Genomic DNA, 19,333 nt, shown 5'->3' with positions numbered 1-19,333 from the left:
GCACAAAGCCAGAGCTCGCTTATGGCGCACAGCGAAGTCCATTCTTCGGAATGGCGTAGGCACACACATGGGTGCGGATGTTGATGAGGCCGAGCTTATTGAGGTCGCATCGGGCACTTGGCGATGCCGGTTAGACGGGCGCTGAGGCCAGCCTAGCATTTCATGGTCGGAGGTGTGCTTGGTGGAGTATCTCGAGCTCAAGGGTCAGGACGCATTACTGAAGAGGGCGCCCGAGCTTGATCGAGCAAGTCGGCGAATATAGGAGAGCGCATTACTGGGGAGGGCACCCGAGCTTGTGAAAGGAACCCTTGCGGGCTGCATGCATTTATTTTCAAAAATTATAGCAAAAGCAATTAAAAATTAAATTATTTAATTTTCATTCATGCTGGAGATCAGATCTCTACAAAAAAAATAAAAACTATGATTAAATATTTATGTAAAGTATGAAACAATGATTGTATGTCTAACATATAATTCTGAAATTTCAGCAATCCTTAAATTTCAGCAACCATATTTAAGATCTAATCTTAACTTTAATAAGATCAAATCTCATACCTGATTCCTTGGAGATCTTGGATGACTTCTTGATCACTCTTTGCAGCCACACATGTGTCTAGTCTCTATAGATTGTCCACGCGAAGCCCTAGGTAGATCGTTTTCCACAGGAGTGCTAGCTTGCACAGGAACGCTGCAATGACTAAAGCTTTCTCCTTCGAATCACTCAACATTTAATTGTTCTTCAAGGAGATGGAGGATGAGTGTGAGGAAGGAGAAGGAGAAGGGATGATGGCCCTCAAAAAATTTTTTCAGAATTTTTTGAAACCTCTAAATATTGTATATATTGAACCCTAGGTGTGGGGGTCCTTTTATAGCTAAAAGACCCCCCACGCCTCACACCTAATTTAACCCATTAATTTGGCTGATAAAATCTACAAAAAAATTTGGTTTTGGCAGCTAAGAGGAGATAAATATATCTAAATTTTGTGCATTTTGAATCTCTAAAAGATAGGAATTCATGTGCCCAAAGTTCAACCGCAGACCATCCTATTTCATGCGCCATGCAATCCCTACAAATTTGGAATTTCATCTTTATCTTTTTAGGAAGATTTGAGGTGCCATTTTTATGAAAAATATAGCCCCACGTCTCCTCTCTTCTCACACCAATTTTTGGCCAAAAATAAAAAGGATAAGTATGGAGAATTTTGGGGATAAATCAAAGTGTCATTCTTCTCAAAGAAAGATAAGGTGGATTCCTAAAATTTAGGGATTCTTTTTCTTATCCAATTCTGATTATTTGGACTCATAAGCCTCATCAAATAAGGTCTTCTAATTGATTTGGGTCAAGCCCAATCTAATTGGGTCAAGTCCCATTAATTGGGTCAAGCTCAATCCACTTGGGTTGAACCTAATCCAATTAGGTCAAACTCTGATATAGCTCAAATCGAATTCAATTCAATTTTGCTCAACCTAAGCCTAATTGCTCAATCAAATTGAGTTCATTAGCAATCTAATTGCTAATTAATCCTTCAATAATTTAATAATTATTTTACTACAACTTTTGCTTAGGATAATTTGTCAATCAAATTGACCAAATTACCCCTGAATGATTCTTAATCATCAATCAGTCATTTGATCAACCTACAAACTTCTTTGCGTATGACCTCATAGGTTCGAACCTAAGCTGGTGGCACAAGAACAACTTCTTGTACTAATCGAAATGACTATCTAGCAATGGTACTCGACGTCTGGATAGGCTGAATGATTGCAAAGCAACATTCAAAAACCCTTAGACTATGGTTACCGTATAATTCATCCCTATGACTCCAAATGCTCAAGACGACTTCAGAATTCACTGTCAACTCTTTAATCAGTTCATCCATAATGTATTTCAACTTTACAAATTCTGTGACTCTTCACAAGGATTATTCTGGCTAAGGTTTTGCTAAATTGAACATAAGGGCATTATCTCCTGTCACCATGAGGGGTCAATTCCATCTCGACTCACACACGGACTTCGCAAGTACTTGACTGCACCCAGTAACCTTCCGTCACTGAATTAAAAACTCAGATAGTCCGATACCAAAGTATAGTGAGTTGCTTGCTGGTCACCGTGGTGATCTCAAGTCAGAAGGACATATATATCCATATCCACTAGGAATATCTCTTGACAGCAGAGTATTCCAGAACCTGTCACGTTCAGTGAAATGTACTCCTACACTTCACCTATATGGCATATCAGTGTCTCTACACTTCTTGGTTAAGAGGACAACCAATGATATGGCACACAACGACCTATTTTTGATAATGCTACTGTCCTAAGAATAACATATCGTTTGGTCGTGAACTGGTTTAAGAACTCATAGACAAATCCTCCTTTATATCTTAAAAGAGTTCTAAGGACTTCATCACATCACAAGAGCTCAAAAAGATGTACAAAATATATGCGATGAATAATGCCAAATAACCTTTTATTAATTCATTAATTCATATACAATTCAATCATCAACAGGCCGACGATTGACTTTTAGGACATAATTCCGAACAACTCCCACTTGGACTAAAGCCAATCGGTACAGTATCGTATACCCATCTTCAATTTATGATCATTGAACTCCTTGATATCGAGGACTTTAGTAAATGAGTCGGCCATATTTTTCTTTTCATCGATCTTCTGAAGATCTATGTCACCTCATTCTACTATCTCACGAACCAGGTGATATCGACGCAGAATATGCTTGGTCCGCTGATGTGCTCTTGGTTCCTTCGCTTGAGCTATGGCTCCAGTGTTATCACAGCATAATGGAACTGGACCATCAATAGAGAGTGCCACTCCTAGCTCGGTGATGAACTTTCGCATCTATACAGCTTTCTTGGCGGCATCGGATGCAGCAATGTACTCTGCCTCGCACACTGAATCAGCCACAGTATGTTGTTTGAAACTTTTTCAACAGACAACACTACCTTTCAGGGTAAAGACATAACCCGACACACCTTTATTGTCATCCTGATCTGACTGAAAACTGAAATCAGTATTGATGACCCAAAGATTGATTTAAAGATTGATTTTGATGATCACAAAACCTTGAAGTATAAATACTAATGTTTGTGTTGCAAGAAGAAAGATTATTTATTTTGCAAGGAACATAGCAAGTTGGAAGAATTCAAGAAGGCCTCCAAAGGCCACACCTCATTGGCCCAAGATTCATGTTCAAAGGCTTCAATTTAGAAGAGCAAGTTTTAAGAAAAATTCAAAGGAAAGGCACTCGAGTCGACTCCTACAGTTCCGAGTCGACTCCAAGGAGCAACAGACAGCCGGACAGAAAGATTCATCTCAGAACCTGTCAACGAGTCGACTCCTGAAGAGCGCGAGTCGACTCCGATGCTTGCCGAGTCGACTCCAGGGTAGTACGAGTCGACTCCAGGGAGTCACAGACAGAAAGACAGAGAAGTTATTTTGGACCCTGAGAGCTGAGTCGACTCCGAAGGAACTCGAGTCGACTCCGATGGTTGGCAGGTCGACTCCAAAGGAAGCGAGAGTCGACTCCCAGTGTGATACAAAGCAAAAGTCAGAGAGCAACTTTCGGACACTGAGAGCCGAGTCGACTCCCGCAAAATCCGAGTCGACTCCGAGGCAGCGCAACCCCAAAGACAGAAGACGGTATTTTCGTCTCTGAGAGGCGAGTCGACTCCAAGACAGTTCGAGTCGACTCCAAGGCAGCGCGACCCCAAAAGACAGAAGACTGTTTTTGGATACTGAGGGCCGAATCGACTCCGAGACAGTTCGAGTCGACTCCAAGACTGCACGAGCCAAAAGACAGAAGATCGGGAGTTCGGCCTCTGAGCACCGAGTCGACTCCCAGAATTCACGAGTCGACTCGAGTGAGCCAAGTTGAAGAATACATCTATGGATTCCTTGGGATGAGCCGACTCCAAAAGTACAAGGTCAGCTCCAGATTTTGGGGAGTCGACTCCGGGTTAAGTCGAGTCGACTCCCAGTCGAGAAGACCACTTTAATTCAAATCTGGAACAGTTGCCGAGCCGACCCCAGAAAAGCATGAGTCGACTCCTGCTACAGCCGAGTCGACTCCAGATCGCGCGAGTCGACTCCAAGCCCAACGGATACATTGTCAGAATGTGCAGACGGGTCATAACGGCTCTATTTTTGTCTCTAACGGCTAGTTTTTGTTTCCACGCCACCAAAAGCTATAAAATCAAGAGGAGAGCTAGGGGAGAAGGTATGGAAGTGGGAGAGAACATTTAGGGAAGAGATTTCAAAGAGATTACAAGAGAAATCTCCCATAAGCACAAAAGGGCCATCCAAAGCAAAATAGAGAGAAGAAGAGCATCCTAGTGAACCCAAAAGCTTCCTCTCCATCAGTGTGCTGCTTTGGAGATCCTCTACTTCGTGCAAAATCAGAAGAGGGTCAAGTAAAGAAGAAGCCGAGCTCCTTCATCTTCAAAACTCGTTTGAAGGCTTCTCTTTACTCTATTTGTTTATATTGTTATATTTGCTTATTTAAGAAGCTTTGATTTGTTTTAAACCTTTATTTTAATATCTTGTAACTTGATTCAATCAAGGGATTGAATCAAGGGGTTAAGGTTTGTTGGTGAGCCAAAGGAAAACCAACGGTGTTAAGGTTTGTTGGTGAGCCAAAGGAAAACCAACGGTGTTAAGGTTTGTTGGTGAGCCAAAGGGAAAACCAACGTTGTAAGGTTGTGGTTGGTGAGCCTTTGGGGAAAACCAACTGGGTTGATTGTGAACCCGGAAAACAATCGTTGTAAGGTTGTGGTTGGTGAGCCTTTGGAAAAACCAACTGGGTTGGATTGTGAGCCCGTGAAAACAATCGGTTGGTTCTAGTCGGTGAGCCTGTGAAAACCGACCGAGTTCGTTGTTATCTCGCAAAACAACAAGTTGGGTTGTGAGCTTGTAAAACAACCGGCTGTAATCTGTAGGATTATAGTGAAATTTCCAAGAGGTCTTGGGGAGTGGATGTAGGTGCTGGGGTGCACCGAACTACTATATGTTTGTTGTGTTTGTGATGCTTTTTTTTTGTCATTATCTATCTTGCTCACTTACTTACCTAGATAAATTGCCTGCTTAACTCTTATCCGCGCATCCTTTAGTTGCAAGCATATTCAATTTACTTAATCAAGTCTCATTCGATAAATCAACCTATTGCTAAGTTTAAATTCCACTGTGCAACTATACAACTTAGCATAATTAATTGAAAAGTTTCAGAAGTAGTATAAAAGGATTTAAAAGACCCAATTCACCCCCCCTCTTGGGTTGTATCTACTGGGCAACAAGTGGTATCAGAGCAGGTGCTCTATAGTTTCTTGCCTTGTGTTTTTGACCTAACCGTCAAAGAGCCAAAGATCATGACAACTCAAATAGATAGTTTTCTAGGAGAGGGACAATTAATTGATAGACCTCCACTATTTAATGGCATAAACTATACACATTGGAAAGCACGCATGCGTGTTTTCATACAATCACTAGATTATAATTTATGGAGCATTATAGTCAATGGAACATACACAAACATTAATCATAATGAGAAAATGGCTCAACAAAATTCAAAAGCCATGAACCTATTATATTGTGCATTAGATAGGAATGAGTTTAATTGCATATCTTCTTGCATAACTGCTAAAGAAATATGGAATATGCTTGAAGACAAATATGAATGCACTAACAAATCTGAAACATCATGTGTAGAAGAAGAGCAGTATCATATTGCAAATCCATGCTTCATGGCACATGAGGTACATGCTGAAACTGAAATCCATTTTACATTTGATGAACTTCACGATGCCTTTTCTGATTTGTATTTAGAATATAAGAAACTTATTTGTAAGAACAAGAACCTAAAGAATGAAAATCAAATCCTAATAGATGAACAACTGAAACTAACTGATAAAACTGAAATCTTAATTAAAGAAAATAAAGAACTAAATCAAAGAAATCAACTTCTCACCGAAAGCCATGATAAACTTAAGAAAAACAATGAATTACTTTCAGAAGATAACAGAAGATTAACTAAAGAAGTTGACAAATTAAAACTTGTTGTTGAAAGATTTACTTTCAGCTCTGAAAAATTGAACCTAATGATAAATAATCAAAGAGCTGAATTTGACAAAGTTAGATTGGGATATCAACCATGGTACATCCAAAAATCTTTTAAGGATACAGTTGTTAAATCCTCCATTGCCTATCCTAAAACAGATTTTTATAAATATGATGAACAAAAGTTAATTAAAATCCCTTTTGCTCATCCTGAAATAGTTTTTCATAAATTCAATGAACCTAATGAACAAAATCAGAAAATTAAAAATTCATCATCTACTTATGTTAAATCTATGAATGTTAAATTTAACAAGAATATGCAGAAATACACATCTTGTAATCCTAAAATCTACAAGCCTATGGACAAAATAGCTATTAAGAAAATATGGGTTCCAAAAGGAGCAATAATAGCTAACCTGCAAAGACCCAAAAGAGTTTGGGTTCCTAAGTTGAAAATCTGATTATTTTTCAGTAGGTGTGTCTAGCTCTCCAAGGTTCTAATAAAAGATATTATCTGAACAATGGGTATTCTAGACACATGTTGAAGAATGGAACTTAAATGTAATCAAGAAAAATAATTAAAATAGAAGAAATAACTTCAAATTTCTCCATCTTTCTATATTATACTTTACTTATTGTTGGATAAGTTGCTAGATGATTAATCAATTTATTAAGAATAACTCTATGAATTCTCTATATGCTTGATTGAGAGCTTTTATCCATGGCATTATTGTTTATTGATCATAGATATGAAAATGTGTACTTGGTATGCCTTTGAATATATGCACTATAAATACCAAGATTAAAGAAACCATCTTTGGCATATAATATCAACTCATGCGAGTATGGATTTAATTTCAAAAGACTTTGGCATTGGCTTACTTAGAGTATCTTCTGAAAGGTCAAAGTTTGCTATGCATGTTAACTAAGGAAACAAACAAGAATCAATTTCTAAATCTAAAGATGTTGTTTCCATCACTGAGTTTTCAAAAGCTTACATTGGATTTGTTCTTGGCAAATAAAACTGAAGTATTTTTTGTATTTGCTAAATCCTGTAAAAGTGTTTCAAATGAAAAAGGTTTCCAAACTGTGAAGAGTATCATGACACAGTGTTGAAAACCAAAATCCTGATAAAGTTTATACAGAAATTAATTATTTCAGCACCAAGGACACCTTAAGTAAAATAGGGTTAATAGAATTCTTGAAGAAATGAAAAAGACAATTGTGTATGATAGTCATCAACTTAAATGATTTTTAAAAGCTATCATCACTGCTTGTCATACATATGATTTCTATTAGATCAATTTTTGATGAAAACTCCTTTTGATCTTCTGAAAAATGGAAAATGAACCATTGCATATCTTTCATATTTTTCAGTCATACACGTTATGCTTGATATGTTCTTATGAAAATAATGCCAAATCTGATAAAGAAATTTCTATCCTTGGATAACATTCATCAAACAATGCATATAGAATATTCAATGAAAAGATTCTAGTTGAAGAAATATCAATTCATTTTTATTCTTTATAACACTAATGATTTATTATCAAGATACTAAAATCAAATTATATATGTATATGGTTAATCTTTTACATATAACAATCTGAAAACTTGTTAATAATTAGAACCAAATTGAGTTCTTCAGAAATGCACTTAATGAAGAAAAATTGATAACTAAAAACTAAATCAAGAAAAGATGAAATAGATCTTGATGAAATTCTTGCATGATTAGAAGTAAAGATCACCATTATCATCTACTTGCTTTATGAGCTTTATATTCTGTCAAATGAATGTGTAGAATACACTCCTATGTGGTTATTTCATTAAAAAGGGATCTATGTAAAATAACCACCTTATTTGAAAACATTCATTACAAATATGATAAAGCAATTTGTGATTTGGAACAAGCATCAAAAGCATGATAGAATAAATATTTTATCATATACCTAATAGACCAGATTGTGTGATCATTATGTGCCCTTGTGCAAGACTTCAATCTAACTCTAATGAATCATAATTTATTGATAACAAATGAATCATAATCTGAATTTTGATAGAAACAATTGTTTAAGGCAATTTGATCAAAACTTAGCTAGCATGCCTTATTGATAATTATCTTAAGCAAATAGAATCTAAGCTAAATTGATGTTGAAAATAAGAAATTAATTTGACCTTGATGAATCTTGCTATTGCTTCACATGCTTGTCCTTGAACAGTCTTGGTTAATGAAACTATCTCTTTAGTTCAAGTGACATATGTTTGCTTATATTTAGGCAATCTCTTGAGTAAAGTGACTCAACATTCAATTATTATCATATCTTAGGTTGAGTTACCTAATTAAGAAATATGCTATATGAATGTTTTGTATCTTGAAGAAACTAATAACTCTCTTTCAAGAAAGAAAAGAATTTTGTTAATAATACAGGATCCTTGAGCAAGAAAATGAGAGATTTCAACTTGAAGGATATCTCCACGTAAGATACAATAAACATTCTCATGCAAACAAGAGAGAGGACCTTCTTCAGCCAAAAGTTCATACATAAGAAATCTAGTAGGTATTTGACTGAAGAATGCAGAATGGATTGGTAATTCTAGATACCTCTCTCATAAATTAATTGAGCAAAGTCAATAACTTAAATTTTAGTGTGGCATGGTTAAAATCTTTAATTATTAATTCCTTGATATCATGTCTATATATATGTATTCATTGACTTATGCTTTCAGAAATTGATTCATGGTTTGCTCAAATTAAAATGCACCTTTGCCTATATCATAACCATGAAATACACAAGTATATGCTTAAAATTTTGATGTAAAATAACTTGTGAGAAGTTATGAATTCTTGAGCACAATGAAAATATTGTTTGCATGATATACATCTATATGATACATAAGATTATTTTTTTTATTCTGCTCTTTCATGTAAATTACTTGAGAATAACAAAAAGAAAGAGAGAAAGAAAAGATAATGGATATTATTCAAGAGAAGTAAAATCTAAGTAAAGGCAAATACTTATCTTAAGGAAAAGCAAAACAAGCATAATATATTTGGCACTTTTGTGAGACTTGTGAAAGGGATAAAATCCATAATTAATTACACTCAAACAGGGAGAGTTTGAAGTGAACATTTTAACCTTTCTATGTTGCTCATCATAGGGATGGTGCCAATGGGGAGGCTAGTGGTAGTACCCGGCACTATTTGACCCAACTATTCGGTGTAGGGCATATTAGGGACGGCACAAGAGGGAGGCTAGTGGTAGTACCTCGTGCCCCTTCCAACTCCACCGGATAGGGAGCAAATAGAGTATAGAGCATAAGAAAGTAAAAATGAATGACAAAGTAAATGAAAGTATATAAGAAGAATCAAGTCAAGGTTTAATCACTTGGAAACACACCTTAAGGATGAAATCAGTGCAAGATTATATTTAAATAGGGGGAGTTTATTTGAAAAGAATTGATTTTGATCCTTGACATGCTTATTCTTAATATTTTAATGCATGACTTAACACATGATATATTTTGCATGTGGCATGATGGATTCTCAATATTTTGTAATGCTCCATGCTTGGATAAGTTGATTGAACTATGTCTTAACATGGAATATGTCTTAACTTTACTCACAAGTTTTTGCTTCACCATTGCCTCAAACTAACTTGTGTTCCAATGCTTGAATGTTTGAAATGCTACATAAAGTTTTTAAGTAATATTAAGAAGAAATTACAGTTCTATCATTCACGATTATCTTTGGAAGTTAAATAGAAGAAGAAGAGAAGGATACTTCTATTCAGGCAAAATGAATTGATCTTGATCTATCTTTCTACTTACCTAACCTTGATACATAATGTCCTAATACTTATTAAAATATCCTCCATTGTGTATCGAAACTCAATATTAAATATAAAGATTCTGAAAGTGCTCTAATGTTATTGAAATATGTGTTTTCAATCGTAATGATTTAAGATGAGCTACAATGTGGTAGATACATATCTCAAATCATGATTTAAAAGCCTCTATTGAAAATCCTTATGAAATTCAGAATCTGATTTTGTATAAAAGCTTAAACTCAATATGATCTCTAAATAAAATCTTAATGTAAGAAAAACAGAATTAATTTTGATGCCTTGGTTGATTGCTCCGATACGCATCCGAAACATATCATTTCTTATCTTCAAAGTGTACTAATATTGGTCCAAATGATGTGTCTTTCGATGATCTTGATTGCAAACAAAAATTTCTAAATATATGATTTTATTTTGATATTAAAAAAAATATTGTGTTTCATGTATACATTGCTGAAAAGCTATGATTAAGAAATTGAGTTCTATAAATATATATACCTCAATGATCATCTTTATTCTTAAAGACTTCCATCAGAATATATATAGAGTGAATGATCTTAAAGCTAGAAATATTTCAGCTCACTCAAATGATTCTAAAAGAAAGAAAATGTAAATGCTTTTGAAAAAAAACTGAGCTTCAAATGAATCATTTTCTGATTAATATTTCTATACATTTTCTCTAAGATTAAGAGAAAGCATAACTTGTTCTTGAAGGATTAGAAAGAGTAATTGCTACAAATTCTGAATAATACTAGATTACTCTACATTCTTGATATCATAAGAATTTCAGTTTTATTCACGTTTATCACTAAAATCTGAAATTCAACAATAGAAAAGAATGATTAAAGAAGAATGCATCTTTTGAGGGGGAGCTTTAGATATTCAGTATCTCATACCTTGATAGATTTTAATGAACCTCCTTATATTGCAAGACTTGCTTTAATTATATAATGAGTTTATACCTTGAGATGAGTTCTATAAAGGTTGTCTTATCTCAAACCTTGAGTCTTATGAAAATATGCTGAAACTTATAGAAAATATATTTTCGAGATTGACAATTTTATTGAACATCATCTTCAAATTCTAAACTCGATCAATTAAGGGGGAGAAAGAAAATTTCAGAAGGAAAGATCATGTGGAACTTAATCGCATAAATCCATAACTAAAGGAGAGAGAAAGAATACTAAATGAAAAGTGATCCTAATACTCTCCAATATGTATCATCTGAAATTTAATCTGAAAATCTTTACGATACACCTTGAGGCTTGTTATTTGGTTAGTATATCTTATGCATCAATCATGAACCAAATTGCAATTCAAACAGTTGATCTTAAGAGTCTCTAACTTAATGAAAAAGGGGGAGAATAATGTGTTGAATTTTCTTGAGTATCACTTAGAAAATCTATTTTGAAATTCACTAATGAGTCCTAATTGGCTTGCTCCTTAGAACTTCAATTTTGTGCCAATTCCCATTTTTATGTATCAAATTGTGCTTATTTTCTAAAGGAATAAAAGAAAGTCTTTAAAAGAGCTCTAAGATGTATCAAAAATTGCATGAATCCATATTTTGGTATTTGTGCCCCAATGCTCTTATTATCATAAAAGAACTTTAAAGTCATTAAGAATTAATGATCCAACATGATGATATGTTTTTCAAGTATATAAGTTTTGATCTTATACTCTGAAAATTAATTAAATTGCTCTCATGTTGATAAAATACTTAATATTTTGGGCAAAAGTTCTTAAATGAACAAGCTTTCATACTTATTATTGAAGAGAGGTTAGATTTCCATTCGTGCTTTCTTTGAATATCATTCGTGGTACTTCTTGAATTAACTTAAGAAAGATTCCACCTACACTTGATTTGAAAACTATCTTTGGAATCACATTCGATGTGTTCTGCTCTGAAATTATCTTAATTGGCTCTGATCTATGCTCATTAATCTTATTCTAACGTTATTGCCTTGAGTTATATGATTCATATCCTTGCAATAATTTGACATGCAAATCAGAGTACAATATTTGAGTATTCTTATCTTTGTGCTTAATGTTTCACAATCTTTTTGATGTTGTCAAAAAGGGGGAGAAATATCTAAGTATATGCTCATAATGCTGATTATGTTAAGTTGATTAAATCTAAAGCATTATCATGAAGTATATTTTAAAGATATATATTTTCTACTTCAAACAACTTAGCTATGCATTACTTCTAGAACACAATATATTGCATATACTCCAAGTTTTGTCATCATCAAAAAGGGGGAGACTGATGACCCAAAGATTGATTTAAAGATTGATTTTGATGATCACAAAACCTTGAAGTATAAATACTAATGTTTGTGTTGCAAGAAGAAAGATTATTTATTTTGCAAGGAACATAGCAAGTTGGAAGAATTCAAGAAGGCCTCCAAAGGCCACACCTCATTGGCCCAAGATTCAAGTTCAAAGGCTTCAATTTAGAAGAGCAAGTTTTAAGAAAAATTCAAAGGAAAGGCACTCGAGTCGACTCCTACAGTTCCGAGTCGACTCCAAGGAGCAACAGACAGCCGGACAGAAAGATTCATCTCAGAACCTGTCAACGAGTCGACTCCTGAAGAGCGCGAGTCGACTCCGATGCTTGCCGAGTCGACTCCAGGGTAGTACGAGTCGACTCCAGGGAGTCACAGACAGAAAGACAGAGAAGTTATTTTGGACCCTGAGAGCCGAGTCGACTCCGGAGGAACTCGAGTCGACTCCGATGGTTGGCAGGTCGACTCCAAAGGAAGCGAGAGTCGACTCCCAGTGTGATACAAAGCAAAAGTCAGAGAGCAACTTTCGGACACTGAGAGCCGAGTCGACTCCCGCAAAATCCGAGTCGACTCCGAGGCAGCGCAACCCCAAAGACAGAAGACGGTATTTTCGTCTCTGAGAGGCGAGTCGACTCCAAGACAGTTCGAGTCGACTCCAAGGCAGCGCGACCCCAAAAGACAGAAGACTGTTTTTGGATACTGAGGGCCGAGTCGACTCCGAGACAGTTCGAGTCGACTCCAAGACTGCACGAGCCAAAAGACAGAAGATCGGGAGTTCGGCCTCTGAGCGCCGAGTCGACTTCCAGAATTCACGAGTCGACTCGAGTGAGCCAAGTTGAAGAATACATCTATGGATTCCTTGGGATGAGCCGACTCCAAAAGTGCAAGGTCAGCTCCAGATTTTGGGGAGTCGACTCCGGGTTAAGTCGAGTCGACTCCCAGTCGAGAAGACCACTTTAATTCAAATCTGAAACAGTTGCCGAGCCGACCCCAGAAAAGCATGAGTCGACTCCTGCTACAGCCGAGTCGACTCCAGATCGCGCGAGTCGACTCCGAGCCCAACGGATACATTGTCAGAATGTGCAGACGGGTCATAACGGCTCTATTTTTGTCTCTAACGGCTAGTTTTTGTTTCCACGCCACCAAAAGCTATAAAATCAAGAGGAGAGCTAGGGGAGAAGGTATGGAAGTGGGAGAGAACATTTAGGGAAGAGATTTCAAAGAGATTACAAGGGAAATCTCCCATAAGCACAAAAGGGCCATCCAAAGCGAAATAGAGAGAAGAAGAGCATCCTAGTAAATCCAAAAGCTTCCTCTCCATCAGTGTGCTGCCTTGGAGATCCTCTACTTCGTGCAAAATCAGAAGAGGGTCAAGTAAAGAAGAAGCCGAGCTCCTTCATCTTCAAAACTCGTTTGAAGGCTTCTCTTTACTCTATTTATTTATATTGTTATATTTGCTTATTTAAGAAGCTTTGATTTGTTTTAAACCTTTATTTTAATATCTTGTAACTTGATTCAATCAAGGGATTGAATCAAGGGGTTAAGGTTTGTTGGTGAGCCAAAGGAAAACCAACAGTGTTAAGGCTTGTTGGTGAGCCAAAGGAAAACCAACGGTGTTAAGGTTTGTTGGTGAGCCAAAGGGAAAACCAATGTTGTAAGGTTATGGTTGGTGAGCCTTTGGGGAAAACCAACTGGGTTGATTGTGAACCCGGAAAACAATCGTTGTAAGGTTGTGGTTGGTGAGCCTTTGGGAAAACCAACTGGGTTGGATTGTGAGCCCGTGAAAACAATCGGTTGGTTCTAGTCGGTGAGCCTGTGAAAACCGACCGAGTTCGTTGTTATCTCGCAAAACAACAAGTTGGGTTGTGAGCTTGTAAAACAACCGGCTGTAATCTGTAGGTGATGACCCAAAGATTGATTCATAGATTGATTTTGATGATCACAAAACCTTGAAGTATAGATACTAATGTTTATGTTGCAAGGAGAAAGATATTTATTTTGCAAGGAACATAGCAAGTTGGAAGAACACAAGAAGGCCTCCAAAGCTCTCAAGTTGGAAGAAAGCTACAATTTATTAGCCCAAGTTTAAAGTTCAAAGGATTCAAATTGGAGGAGTAAAATCAAAAGAAAAATTCAAAAGAACAGTCTTCGAGTCGACTCCAGTGGAATTCGAGTCGACTCCGGAGAAGTATGAGTCGACTCCGGAGAAGTATGAGTCGACTCCTAGGAGTCACAGGCAGAAAAGTCAGAGAGCAGTTTTCGGGTCTGAGATTCGAGTCGACTCCAGTGGAACGCGAGTCGACTCCGATGGTTGGTAGGTCGACTCCAAAGAAAGCAAGAGTCGACTCTCAGCGGAACACAAAGAAAAAGTCAGAGAGCATTTTTGGGACTCTGAGATTCGAGTCGACTCCCGCATTGCACGAGTCGACTCCGAGACTCCGCGACCATCAACAGACAGAAAACCAAGTTACTGCCTCTGAGATTCGAGTCGACTCCCAGACAGCTCGAGTCGACTCCAAGGCAGCGCTACACCAAGATGGCAGAAGGCTGTGTTTCGCAAACTGAGAGCCGAGTCGACTCCAAGGAAGTTCGAGTCGACTCCAAGACTGGATGAGCCAAAAGACAGAGGATCGGGAGTTCGGGCTCTGAGATTCGAGTCGACTTCCAGGACAGTCGAGTCGACTCGAGAGGACAAAATTCAAAATTGGATCCACGGACTTCAGTGGATGAGCCGACTCCGAAATTGCCAAGTCAGCTCCAGAAGTTGGCGAGTCGACTCCAGGTTAAGACGAGTCGACTCCCAGTCGAGGCAAGCACATTAATTCAAATTTGGAACAGTGGCCGAGTCGTCTCCGGTAAAACACGAGCCGACTCCTGCAACAGGCGAGCCGACTCCTGATCGCGCGAGTCGACTCCGATCCCAACGGTAACATTGTCAGGAAATGCAGACTGTGTCCAACGGCTCTATTTTTGTCTCTAACGGCTATATTCTTGTTTCCACGTTATCAAAAGCTATAAAAACAAGAAGAGAGCTAGGAGAGAATTTATGGAAGTGGGAGAAAACATTTAGGGAAGAGATTCCAAGGAAAATCTCCCATAAGCACAATAAGGGCCATTCAAAGTGAAATAGAGAGAAGAAGAGCTTCCAAGTGTATCCCAAAGCTTCCTCTCCATCCGTGTGCTGCCGCGGTGATCCTCTACTTCGTGCCAAATCAGAAGAGGGTCAAGTAAAGAAGAAGTCGAGCTCCTCCATCTTCAAAACTCGTTTGAGGGCTTCTCTTTACTCTATTTGTTTATATTGTTATATTTGCTTGTTTAAGAAGCTTTGATTTGTTTTTATTCTTTGTTTTAATATCTTGTAACTTGATTCAATCAAGGGATTGAATCAAGGGGTTAAAGGTTTGTTGGTGAGCCAAAGGGAAAACCAACGGTGTAAGGTTTGTTGGTGAGCCAAAGGAAAAACCAACGGGGTTTAGGTTTGTTGGTGAGCCGAGGGTAAAACCAACGTGTAAGGGTTCGATTGTGATCCCGGGAAAACAATCGGGGGTGGTTCTAGTCGGTGAGCCTGGAAAAACCGACCGAGTTCGTTGTGACCTCGTAAAACAACAAGTTGGGTTGTGAGCTTGTAAAACAACCGGCTGTAATCTGTAGGATTATAGTGAAATTCTCAAGAAGTCTTGGGGAGTGGATGTAGGTGCTGGGGTGCACCGAACCACTATATGTCCTTTGTGTTTGTAATGCCTCTACTTATTGTCTAACTAACACACTCACTTACTTAGATAAACTGCTTGCTTAACTCTTATCTGGATATCCTTTAGTTGCAAGCATATTTAATCAAGTCACATTCTATACATCAAACTGTTGCTAAGTTTAACTTTCACTGCGCATATATACAACTTAGCATAATTAATCAAAAATTACTAGAAGTAGTTTAAAAGTTTTAAAAGACCCAATTCACCCCCCCTCTTGGGTTGTATCTACTGGGCAACAAGTGGTATCAGAGCAGGTGCTCTAAGTTTAATCATTGATCTCACGATCAAGAGCCAAAGATCATGACAACTCAAATAGATAGTTTTCTAGGAGAAGGACAATCAATTAATACACCTCCACTATTTAATGGCATAAACTATACACATTGGAAAATACGCATGCGCATCTTTATTCAATCACAAAACTATTACTTATGGAAAATCATAATAAATGATCTTCACATACTCTCTTAAACTTTTAATGAAAAGGACTTAGCACAATTGAATGCTGATGCTATGAACATATTATATTGTGCTATTCAAGAAACAAAGTTTAATGAAATTTCTGCATGCTTATCTGCTAAGGAGATCTGGGATACTTTAGAAAATATTTATGATAAATCTCAGATTAGCTCTCATGTGCTTCAATTACATTCTAACAATGAGACTGCAGAAAAAGGTGTTGAATCTCCCACCTCAGTCGAGTCGACTCCAAGTATTTCAGAGTCGACCCTCAAGATAACCGAGTCGACTCCAATAAGGTCCGAGTCGACTCCGAGGCAAATCAGCTTCCTAAAGACAAAGAAAAAGAGGAAGCAAGAAGAAAGGAAGAAAGAGATAAAAAGGAAGAAAGCCTTGACCAAGAAAGAGTCAAGCCAGAAAATAAAAGTTAGGAGCAACAATGATGATATTAGCCCCAAGAAACTACAAGAGGTAACGGACTTGTGCTTTATGGCACAGGAAGACAAGGTAAAATCTGAATCTACTTTTACCTCAAATGATTTTCAAGACGAATTCTCTTATGATGAATTATTAAATGCTTTTCACGATTTGTATGGTGAATGTAGAAAATTAGCTGTAAAGAATAAAAATCTTAAGAAACTAAATCTGAAAATTTCAAAAGAAAGAAATTCTAATGATGAAATACAAGAGAAACTAAATTCTGAAAATGAAAGCTTAAGGTCATTTTCAGAAGAATTAATTCAGAAAAATCATAGCTTAATTAGAGAAAATCAAAACTTAAGTAAAGAAATTAATCAATCAAAATCTTTTATTAACAAATTCACCGTAAGCTCAGAACGATTGAAAATGATGTTTGAAAGCCAATATGTTGCTTATGATAAATCAAAACTTGGCTTGACTCCTTTACTTAACAATAAACCTCTAGAGAAAAAGGTTATCAATTCACCATGCAAATCATTAAATAAGATAACTTATCTCAAACATGAAAAGAATGGGCATAACAACTTTTTCCATCATTCTAACACAATTAAATCAAATGGTAAAATTATTACTATTAAACAGATTTGGGTTCCAAAAGGAACCATATGTCCTAACTCTCAAGGACCCAAGCAAGCTTGGGTACCCAAAATGAAAATATGAGGATGTAGACATAGATGTGCCAAGATACCCATGGAACAAATAAACTCATACAAGTGGGTGTTCTAGACACACTGAAACTTAAAACATACTTATGAAAAGTAATTTTAAATAAAAATAATAATAATAATAATAATAAGGAAATCAGTAATTCTTGCATTTCATTATTATTTGTGCTTTAGTATTTGATATGATTTGCTAGTAGTGATCAATTTTGTGATATAGAAAATACTTTTGGAAATATAATCAAATCTTTTCATTTTACTCACTAGTGGATAAGGTGCTAAATGATTAATCAACTTATTAAGAATAACTCTATGAATTCTCTATATGCTTGATTGAGAGTTTTTATCTATGGCATTATTGTTTATTGATCATAGATATGATAATGTGTACTTGGTATGCTTTTGAATATATGCACTATGAATACCAAGATTAAAGAAACCATATTTGGCATATGAAATCAGCTCATGCTAGTATGTACTTAATCTCAAAAGACCTTGCCATAGGCTTACTTAGATTATCCTCTTAAAGGTCAAAGTTTTACTATGCATGCTAACTAAGGAAACAAACAAAAATAATTTCTAAATCTAGAGATGTTGTTTCCAACACTAATTTTTTCAAAAGCTTACATTAGCCTTGTTCTTGGCGCTCAAATTAAAATATTTTCTGCATTGGCACAAACTCACAAGAAGCGATCAAATGATAAAGGTTTGCAAACTATGAAATCATGGCATAGTGATTGAAAACCAATTTTGTGTGAAGTTGTGCACAGAAAAATAATATTTTCAGCACCAAGGATACCTTAAGTAAAATAGGATTAATAGAATTCTTGAAGAAATGAAAAAGACAATTGTGTATGATAGTCATCTACTTAAATGATTTTTTTAAAAAAAACTATCATCACTGCTTGTCATACATATGATTTCTATTTTTGATGAAAATTTTGATCTTCTGAAAAATGGAAAATGAACCATTGCATATCTTTCATATTTTTCAGTCGTACATGTTATTATGAAAATAATGCCAAATCTGATAGAGATATGTCTATCCTTGGATATCATTCATCAAGCAATGCATATAGAATATTCAATGAAAAGATTTTAGTTGCAGAAATATCAAGTCATTTTATTCTTTATGAGACTAATGATTTATTATCAAGATACTAAGATCAAATTATATATGTATATGGTTAATCTTTTACATATAACAATCTAAAAATATGTTAATAATTAGAACCAAATTGAGTTTTTCAGAAATGCACTTAATGAAGAAAAATTGATGAGTACTAAAAGACTAAATCAAGAAAAGAGGAAATAGATCTTGATAAAGATTCTTGCATGATTAGAAGTAAAGATCATCATTATCATGTGCTTGCTTCATGAGCTTTATATTCTGTCAAATAAATGTGTAGAATTCACTCCTATGTGGTTACTTCATTAAAAAGGAGATCTATGAAAAATAACCACCATATTTAAAAATACACATTACATATATGATAAAGCAATATGTGATTTAGAACAAGCATCAAAAGCATGATATATAAAAGCTTAAGCAACCTTTTTGATAGAAAGTAATAGTGATAAATCTATGCATCAAAAAGATGAATTTGTGATATCTTATTTGCTCAAAGTATGCATTGATGACATCATTTTTGGTTCTACTAATGAAGAGTTATATTGCAAAGTGAGTTTGAAATATGATGAATGAATTAACATCTTCTCTCAAACTCCAAATTAAGACAAACAGAAAAGGGGATCTTCATTGACCAACGTTAGTCCACAAGAA

The sequence above is a fragment of the Phoenix dactylifera genome, chromosome 18 (genome assembly GCF_051530095.1).
Source record: "Phoenix dactylifera cultivar Ajwa chromosome 18, Ajwa_hap1_PhDact_Kaust_v1.1, whole genome shotgun sequence".
NCBI classification, from domain to species: Eukaryota; Viridiplantae; Streptophyta; class Magnoliopsida; order Arecales; family Arecaceae; genus Phoenix; species Phoenix dactylifera.
The sequence above is the reverse complement of the archived record's forward strand: the minus strand, read 5'-3'. Positions refer to the sequence as shown.